The 10,362-nt window shown below is 29.1% G+C and overlaps 1 long non-coding RNA gene across 1 annotated transcript; it reads right to left on the bottom strand.

The window, feature by feature from the left end:
* Nucleotides 1–329: 329 nt before the first annotated feature.
* Nucleotides 330–10,362, bottom strand: LOC109160577. The gene is made up of 3 exons (XR_002050781.1): nt 10,201–10,362; nt 5,576–5,578; nt 330–342 (listed from the first exon to the last, which is right to left on the bottom strand). It is a non-coding gene; the product is annotated as an uncharacterized LOC109160577 (long non-coding RNA).

Here is a 10,362-nt window from a genome sequence, read left to right as displayed (position 1 = left end):
CCTGATTCTTTGGCATTCTGGATTCTCATATCTCATGATGGCTTCATCATCATCTGAGGTTTCTTTCATCGGAAGATCATAAAATATATTAATAAAACTTTTTGGAGTTAAATTTAAGGGGAAATCGCACTTTTGGTCCCCCAATTAGTGCCCCATATACAATTTGATCCTCACTTTCTAATTTGGATAGAATTGGTCCTTCAATTATTTCACCGTTAGTCAATTTAGTCCTTCTGTTAACGGTGTTAAACAACTGTCAATATAAGTGTTTGGTTGATTAGCTTTTTGTAACTCCAAAATGCTAAAATTTAAAAAGCTGCTTAAAGCAACCCTTTCAATTAGCTTTTTGAGAAAAATAAATTATACTAAACAACTATCAGCTAACAACTAATTTACCAACACCTTTCTACAATCTGATGATGTTATCAACTAGTTATACCCTTTAATTAACTCAATCAGTTAACAGCTAACAACTATCAGCTAACAGCCATTTACCAAACAAGGCTATTATGTTTTCAATTTTGATGCTCGAGTTTAAAATCAGTCAAATTTGATTGTCAACTATTACAAATGTGATAGTTTTAGTTCTTGTAACACTACTTCTAATGCTAGAACTAAAAGTGGCATATATTGTAAATAAAATTGAAACATTTTTTAGTAATGACGACTAAATTTATAAATTCTTGAATGGAATTCAAAGATCAAAAGTATAAAATAATAATAATAATAATAATAATAATAATAATAATAATAATAATAATAATAATAATAATAATAATAATAATAATAATAATAATAATAATAATAATAATAATAATAATAATAATAATAATAATAATAATAATAATAAATGAATCAAATTGAAATTAAATAAATTTTTTAATCGTTTGAACCATTGTTGACAAACCTAGTGGGGAAAAAGTTGAGATATATGGTCTAAGGTGAGATGCATCTTAAATCCTTTCAACTTTTCAAGGGATCTAAATTCTTGAAACAACGTAGTTGACTTTTCCCCATTTTGTGTTTTGTTACTTCTTTTTCTTGTGCAATATTACTCTCTTCTTCTCAAAAAAATTATAATTTCACTTTTCAATATTGATGAATGCAACATATGTTTAAACAACAATTTAAGGTAAGTTTGTTGAAAATTTTAGGTTGCAAGTATCAAGAAAAGTAGCATGTGACGTAACATAGATTAACATATTCAAGAAAATTGAACATGCACTCTATGTAATAATTATTTTCGGTAGGATTCAAATTTAAAATAAAATGGACGATCTCTTCTTCTTTAATTTGAAAGTAACTAAGTCAAGAGGGCTTTTCAAAAAAAAAAACAAAAACAAAAACAAAAAAAAAAAGAAACAAAAAAAAAAAAAAAACAAAACAAAAAAAAAAAAAACTAAGTCAAGAGATTGTTGTTGTTGTTAAGTGTATTCAATATTTGACCCTTGATTATAGCAATATTTCACTTTGGGTTATTAATTTTGATTTATTTTAATTTTTTTATTGACTATATATAAAAATTCTTTTATTTTAATCCAAAATACATTAAAATGTCTTAATTCGTAAAAGTTGTACAAAACTTTATTTTATTGCATTTGCAGACATTTTAGGCTAAAAGTAAAAAACTTTTAAAGTTGAAAATTAAAAACAAAACATAACATAGTTAAAAATCGATAATATATGTTATTATAGTTGAAGAATTGGAAGTAGAATGAACCCCGTTATTAGCAATAGCATGTAATTATTGTCTCCTTTAATTTTTTATTATTCATTTTTTATCTTTTTACAACTTCAATTTAAGAGTATCAAAGTTTTAAGTTGATTTAATATATGTAATTTAATTATAGAACAATTAAAAATGAAGGGATAGGATTTTTTTTTTTTTTTTTTTGAATACGATTAACTTTGTTACAATGTATTATCTGTTTATAGATATTTTCTCAACCTATTCTCTCCTTTAATTTCTTATTACTAAACCACAAAGGATATGATATATTATAATGATTTGAATGTGCTTTGATGTAAAGATGGGAAAGGGTTGGCACTTTTTTATGCCAACGTTGGCAGGTGGAGAGCCAATCGTAGTGCTTTAGCAACGTGCTATGCTTTATTGAATATATAATAATTTGTTTCAAAATAATTGGAATTGAAACTTTTTTTTTTTTGTGGTGCATTCAAGTTTAAAAGTTGAAAAGATAATCAATTTAGTAATCATATATATATATATATATATATATATATATATATAGTGAAAGGTTCCCGTGCGGTTGAATGCTTCCCGTGCGAATGTGCGGTGAATTAATGTACGTGAGATTTGTACTCAATGTGCGTGAGTGTTGTGCTTAATGTGCCTGAGATTTGTACTTAATGTGCGTGAATGTGTAAAATGCAGCAGAAAATATTGATGTTAGCTTCTTCCCCATCCCCAGTAGCCATTTGCCCCCTCCCTGATGATGATGATGCGGAGGCGGGCTATGGTGGTTAAGAATTATGGGAATAATACAACAGAAATCCACATTTAGCTGCTGTGCAAATTTTACTGTGCGTGCGTCATTTATATAAACATTCAACTGCACTGAAGGTAGCTGATAATCCAGAATCCATGGCCAAATTGAAGGAAGAAGTAACAAGAAGCTTGGACGTTAATGTGCGTGAGTTTCTGTTCTGCTTCCTTCTGAGCTCGTAATTCTGAAATACTCACGCACATTAAACACAAATCTCACGCACATTGAACATAATACCCAGGCACATTAAGTACAAAACTCACGCATATTAACATGACGCACATTAAGTACAAATCTCAGACACATTGAGTACAAATCTCACGCACATTAAGTATAAACCACACGCACATTAATCCACCGCACATCCGCACGGGAAGCCACAAATGCACCTGATCCCTTCCATATATATATATATATATATATATATATATATATATATATATATATATATAGGAAAAGGTTTAAACACGCCACAATGAAATGCAAAAAAAAAAAAAAAAAAAAAAAAAAAAAACATAACAGACCCAAAAAAAATAGACCATATAGCTCACCACACCCCAATGATGTATTTTCAAACACTGTATGGTATTTTTACTCACACCTAATGGTGTGTTTTTGGTGATGCGTACCTAATTTGTGAGTGTTTTTATGGTGCACTTTCCTAACGTTGATGGTACATATTTGTTGAACTATTGGTGACGTCACACCTAAGGACATCGATGCACTTGAACCTTCATCCATATATATATATATATATATATATATATATATATATATATATAAAGAGTTAATCAAGTAATATAACGTTTGGAGCAAATATATATTAAGAGAGAAATTTAAGAGGTAGTGATCAAGCGGATGAAATAGGATTCTCGTACCTGAATGTCACAAATTTGATTATTGTCAACACGTTTTTAATCAACCTGTCACATAGTCTAATTTTTTAGTGCAACCCACAGATAGTAATTACTGGTTCACTTAATTACCAAAAAAAAAAAAAAAAAAAAAAAAAAATTGTTGTGAATAATTAGTTTACTTAAAGTGATCAATGAGTTGCACCCAAGTAAACATTTGTCAATTACTTATTTATCTATCTATCTATCTATCTATTTATTTATTTATTTTTGCAAACTGTATTAGATTCTAATAACTAGTGTAATTTAGTTGCAACACAAACTACGTATAAATATTCAAAATATTTCAAGGTGTAAAATTCTCAAGGAACAACAATTAAGAAAGAATGGATGCTAAGCACTATTATTCCTCCTATCATTATAATTGCCAGTCAATTATTACTTAAAACCATGTACTCAAATGTAACAAAGATTAATAATAGCAACAAACAATGAGAGAAAATATATAGGATTTGGCTAACTCTTAACTTATGCTCATGCTAACTTAAAGTACATATGAATGGTGATTTAATTCAATGAATTGTGGTAAAGTTACATAGGTATATGAAATCACTTGTATGAACGTCTAAATGTCTAATATATTCATACTATCATGGTTTACAAAGCAAATTAGTTAATTAAGTTAGCCAACTAACACAGAACTATGGAATTTTCCTTATAAAGCTCGTCAATTTATATGAAGAGAATAAGTGAATGCAAGAACAAGTTAATATCACACCTAACTTTTATTATCATGCAACATCCATAGTATGTATGTATTTAACTTGGACAGGGTTAAACACAATTACAAATTAAATCCCGCATTCAACAATATTATCAACTAACTTTTTTTGTAAATAACAAAAATCTTTACACTTTATAATTATTTATTTACGAATTCTTATTTATTCTTGAAAACCACTACTAAGCATTGTATCCATATGTTGTTTTGATGGCTCGTTGCAACTAAGCAGCAACCTCAATGAGGCAAATGGAATGGTAAGTAGACAATTTTGAATTTATCGGAACAAATTCAGAATCATGTTGTTTTGCCAAGCTATTTATTTGGATCAAATGATCTCGTATCAAACAGGCACCACTTTCAGTAGATGCGCTGACTCCAAGAAGATTATGATCGAAAGGGAAGAACAGGAGGGAGATAGAATATAATTAAAGGAGACAAGATAGAGAGAATATAAAGAGAGACATAATTAAGAGGTATGAGGTATAGAATGTCGCTATGGAGAAATATAGACACATTATATAATTATTATGGTTCACATGTTCTCCTACATAATACATGGGGCCTCTTATTTATAACATTGTATTCTTAAAGTTTAACTGATTCTAATATGTCAATGACATTATGGTCTAGTGGCATTGATTGACTCTCTCAAATGGGATATCATGTGTTCGAGGTCCTAGTGAGGACTGTATTGACTCTTTGTATTTCAATAAATTGAAAAAATAGATATGAATACATACTTCATTATAATAGAGTCAGTGATACTCAAAAAACTAATTCTAATGTTTTACTAATTCGAATAATATAATATTCATATTCTATCTAATAATATAATAACTCTTATTATAATGTTCCTTTAATTCTAATTAATAATACAATAATTAATTATTCATATTCCTATGGACTTATCAATCTAGCTATGAAGCTATCTAAGCATATGATAAAATCTATGTTGCATCGGTTTGTGGCAGGTGTTTAATTGTTCTACTTTTTTGTGCATTAATTGGTAAATTTTGGCTTAGTATTGCTTTAATTGTGTTTAAAGTGATCAATTATTGAATAAAGTATGTGGGATGAGCTAATTGAGAGCAATATTATGTTTTGAAGGTAAAAAGGGCAATTTCAAGGGAAAATTAGAGAAAAAATGAGCAAAATATATAGCACGAAAGCCAAACATCCCTCCCAGTCCATTGGCTTGTGGTCCTAACCTTTACCCACACACCAGCGTTCGATTTGTTGGTGGAAATACACGAAAATACAATAATAATCCTACGGAAAAAAATTATTATTTTTCTAGAAAACTGGAAATTTCTGGAAAAGGACAACCACAGGGACGAAGGGATAATGAGTAGGTGGTTAGTACGAGTCGAGCGAAGCACTCTTTCCTTAAAACCTTATTTGTCGTCCCCCAAAGACGCTAAGAGCGTTACGGCCTAGGTTTCCCAGGATAAGACGTACTACGCTTCTAAGCAATGTTGCAAAACACGTTAGACGCCCTCTAAGCGCCGATAGGCGCCAATTTTTTATTTTTTATTTGTGTTTTTTTTTATTTTTTTTAATAAAATAAAATTAAAAATTAAAAATTATCAAAATTCACTTATAAAACATAAGGTTCCCATAGTTATTTCTTACAAACTATTTACGTAAGTGGTTGTAAAATTGTTCAAAAGATTGTTTAAACTGTCTAAATACATACACGATTTGAAAAAAAATTGTTCAAAACGGACAACCGAGTCAAAATTTATGCCTCGACAAAGTTTTAAACCCTAAACCTAAAAAAAAATAATAATAAAATAAAATAAAATAAAATAAAATTAATCGACCGAACCGACCGGCTAGGCAGTCTCCTAGCCGGCCGGCCTAGCGCCTAGGAGCGATTTTTGCAACACTGGTTCTAAGTTATGAGCACTCAAACTTAGAACCCAACGAAATAGCTAGAGCAGGGTTTCGCGAAGAAGAAGCTTAGGGGGGTGTATTCAATCATGACTTTTGTAGAGTTTTAAAGACTTTCAAAATGATAGATTTTAATAAACTTTGATTGACTTTCATAGAGTCGTTCAAAACATTTTAAAACTTTATAAGACTCCATACAAGTCTATATAAAAGACATTCATAGACTTTTATCGACTTTTTATTTTAAAAAGTCTACAAAAGTCATTGAAATTCTAAATTGAATACATCCTTACAAACTTTCAATGATTTTAATTCCTATCATTTATAATTTTCTTACAAAATATTTATAATATATCATAAAATTCTTCTTAATTATTATATAGTTCTTCACACACATCAACATTCTCAACATTATTATTTTTATCCATAGTATGCTGAGACTTGTATGCTAATTACTTATTCTTCAAAAAAAATACTAATTACTTATATATATTATTAATAAACATCAAAAAAAAAAAATATTATTCATTAGAAATCATAACAATATTGAACAATAAAATTTATAATAAAAGAATAGATCAAATAAAAATATTTTAAAATATAATTACAAGTTGCATAAAAAAAATTGTTGTTGCAAACAGTAGTTCGCTATTCGTAGTAACATGTTGTTAAAAAAAAAAAAAGAAAAATATATATTACGAATATAAACATTAAAAAAAAGAATAAAAATCAAAATATATAAGTATTTATATGAATATTATGAAACATATACTAAAATTTGACGATGAAAAATTTGCTTTATTCATGTATTTAGGGAGAATTAGTGAAAATTAGGGATAACAAATTCGTAGAAAAAATAAAAATCAATATAAACGAGCAATAATGAAGTAAAAATAATATTATTTCAATTTTTTAGATGAAGATTGTAAAGTTTAGGAGAGAGAGAAAAATTAGTAGAGTTTAGGTATGAGGAAAATATAGGTTAATGAAGAAAAAAATAATTTTATTGAATTTAGATAGGTTTATAAAGTTTAAATAGGGAGAAAAAATAGAGTTTAAATAGAGAGAGAAAATATTCAAAGTTGTTAGAAAGAAAATTTTGAAATCTTGGGGTTGATGGTTGGATTTCAACTATTTATATTTGAGAAGAAACAGTCTACAAAAGTCTTAAAATTAAAAAGTCTACAAAAGTTCATAACTTTTTGAATACCACATGACTTTTAAAGACTCTTTAAAAGTCTTAATCGAATACCACATGACTTTTAAAGACTCTTTAAAAATCTTGATTGAATACCGCCTGACTTTTAAAAACTCTCTAATAGTTTGAATTGAATACCTCTGAACTTTTAAAGTTTATAAAAGTCTTTAAAACTCTATGAAAGTCATGATTGAATACACCCCCCTTAGATTTTCTCAGTGTGTAAAAATATGAGTTGTACGGTTAATAGTAGGAGTCGTGCATTCGTGCACGAGTCAAACCTTTTCAGGCTTTTCCCATGTGCGCGAGAGAGAGCCTTTATGCTATATAATTCAATAAGCCTTAGAAAGGCTCTTATATAAATAGTGGTGCAAACCCACTTTCCAAACCAATGTCGGACAAATGCTACTTTAAAGCCTTTCCCCTTCATTTTTTCAACTCAAGTGGGTCTACTTTGAGAATCAATTCAATTTCTCATTCACCTATTATCTGTTTTGAGCGTACAATATATCAATCTCTTCGTCTCACTACGAAGAATCTGAATCCACTTTGACCGGACCAAAATAGAAAGTGGACCCCACTAATATGTGTACCACAAAATAGCCGCTTAAAATGTCATTTTATGCTATTTTTCCAACACGATTCCTAGCAACAACATTATTATTTTTAGTCCACTATTAGAGTTATAGTATTTATTATTTATATGTATTCTTTAGGCCGCTATTTTGGGCCAGTATTTCGTGCTTTGTACGTACTATTTTGAGTCTAGCGCCCTAGACGATAATACTACTACTTTCCTACCCCCGTTTTGTACGTACTTCAATACCCGTTTATGGTGGACCCAATCTCAAAAAAACCATCATTATCAATATTATATAAAAAAGAAAGTAAATACCATTTTAGAAAAGAGTTTTACTATATGTATACTCTTACATTCTACTCCCTCACTTTTATTACAATGATAAACTATTTTCATGTATCTAGAAAAATGTGTACACCAAAAATTTGAGAGTGAGAATAAAAGTTAAGAGCATAAAATTAGAGTCAACATACTATTTTCTTTTATAAAAATAATTTTCACACTTATTATGCTAATCATATTCATTGATCTTTGTATTATGAACGGCTAAGATTTTTTTGGTACTTTTTGTTTTCCATTTTTGTATTCTAGTGAGGGTTGTTTAGTAATTTGATTGTCTATTTTAAATGTTTTAATTTTTTTATTAGATATTATGTATGACTTTAGGAATTTTGGTTTAAGTAGAATCTTTCTATGCTAGCGTTTTTAGGAGATTTACTACATTTTTGGTTCCGTCGGTATCACCAGCAGCAAATTATGCATGATTTTAATTGTAGCATACGTCGGATTCCCTATATGCACACAACACTGGCCTGCATCACCACCATCGGATTATGCATGATTTTGGTTGTTGCACACTTTGGATTCCCTATATGCACACAACACTCCTGGCAGTTTAGGTGAGTAACGGTGTTGTACATTATTAATTACACTTTGGACTAACGGTATGCACAGTTGCACATTATTGCAAACGGAATTGCACAATTCACCTCAACTAGAAATTGAGTGCATGTGTGGATCCGTGTGAGCTACACGCTAGAAAATACAGAGATGCACACAATATACACTTTGCCTAAAAAACACTCAAAACCCAGGACCACAAAACCAACAACAAACTTCGAATCGTAATCATTCGATATACAAAACAAAACACCAAACCACATTCTATAATAGTAGCGTTGAAGGGGAGATGCACACAACACGCACACGAACAAAACACCAAATTAGAAATTCACCCAGAAAAACAACAACTAGTAAGTTCATTAAGTGAAAATGTGTATTCATGTGTAAATAATAAGTATGCGAGAGTGTGCAAATTAGCTTGCAGGTGTGCATGCGTATAGTTAGGAGTATGCATATGCGATAGCGTGCATGTCTATTGTGTGCATGCCTAAGCTCTTCACCCATATCTCTGTCGACGTTGCACTCTTACACGAATGGAAGGAGAAGAATTGATGGAGTTTAATGCTTGAGTGGAAGGAAATGAGACTAGCGACAGTTTAATCCCAAAATTCTAAGGATTAGTGTGCAAGTGGCATTCTAAATTACCCCTAAGCCTTGATTACTTAGCTAAAATAGTACGTGCACAAAATAAGGGATTGAAGTTTTTAAAAATCTTTTATTTTAAACCCTAGATCTTCATATTATAATGGTTAAGAGTTGTCTACATAGACTCATAAGAACAAGTGATCTCATATTATCATTAGTGTATATATATATATATATATATATATATATATATATATATACACAATTATAATAAGAGCCAATAATGTTATGCCCTTAACTGGAATAAAAAAAATGTTGGTACTACTTGTTTCTTAAAGAATGGTTCATAGTATTTTGATTTTAGTATTTTTAATGATTTTCCTTATTTACCCTTTATTATATTATTTTCTTTCCTTAAATAACCTTAAATTTCGTTAGTATAAACTTTATTAACGGAATATTCCGTTAACTATTTTTTTTTTTGACTGACCGTTAACTATTTATTATTCTTAACTTACTCATTAATTTCTATAAGAAAGGTCTTAGGTTCGAACCTCATTCCAATTAGAGTTAGCATATAATATACTACGAATATGTTAAAATGTATTAAAAAATAAAATATAAAATTTAACATAAACTTTGGTCAAATAATTAGCCCGACTAAATACATAGCATTCAATGATGATTATAAATCAGGAACTTTGATAATCATTTGATTTTCTTTAATTAAAAAAATAATAATAAATTTAAGTTCAGTTTTTTTTTTTCATTTAATTAATCTTCTTTTGATTATTGAGAACAAAACTTAATATTTCAATTATGTTTTTATCAATGCATAAAAACTTCTAAAGAAATTTGTAAGTTAATTTTTACTATATATTATTATAACAATGGACTTGTTTGGTTATCAGCGGTTAGTGGTTAGCGGTAGCGGGTTGTGTTAGCGGTTATCAGATAGCGGATTGTATTAGCGTGTTTGACAAGCAGATTGTATTAGCGGTTTATAAAAAAGTGTTTGGTAAAATTAGCTGTTTAGATTAGCGGTTAATATGTAAAAT

Source organism: Ipomoea nil, unplaced genomic scaffold, assembly GCF_001879475.1.
Source record: "Ipomoea nil cultivar Tokyo-kokei standard unplaced genomic scaffold, Asagao_1.1 scaffold2848, whole genome shotgun sequence".
Lineage (NCBI taxonomy): Eukaryota > Viridiplantae > Streptophyta > Magnoliopsida > Solanales > Convolvulaceae > Ipomoea > Ipomoea nil.
Note: the sequence above shows the minus strand (reverse complement) of the source record. Positions and strands in the feature narration are given on the sequence as shown.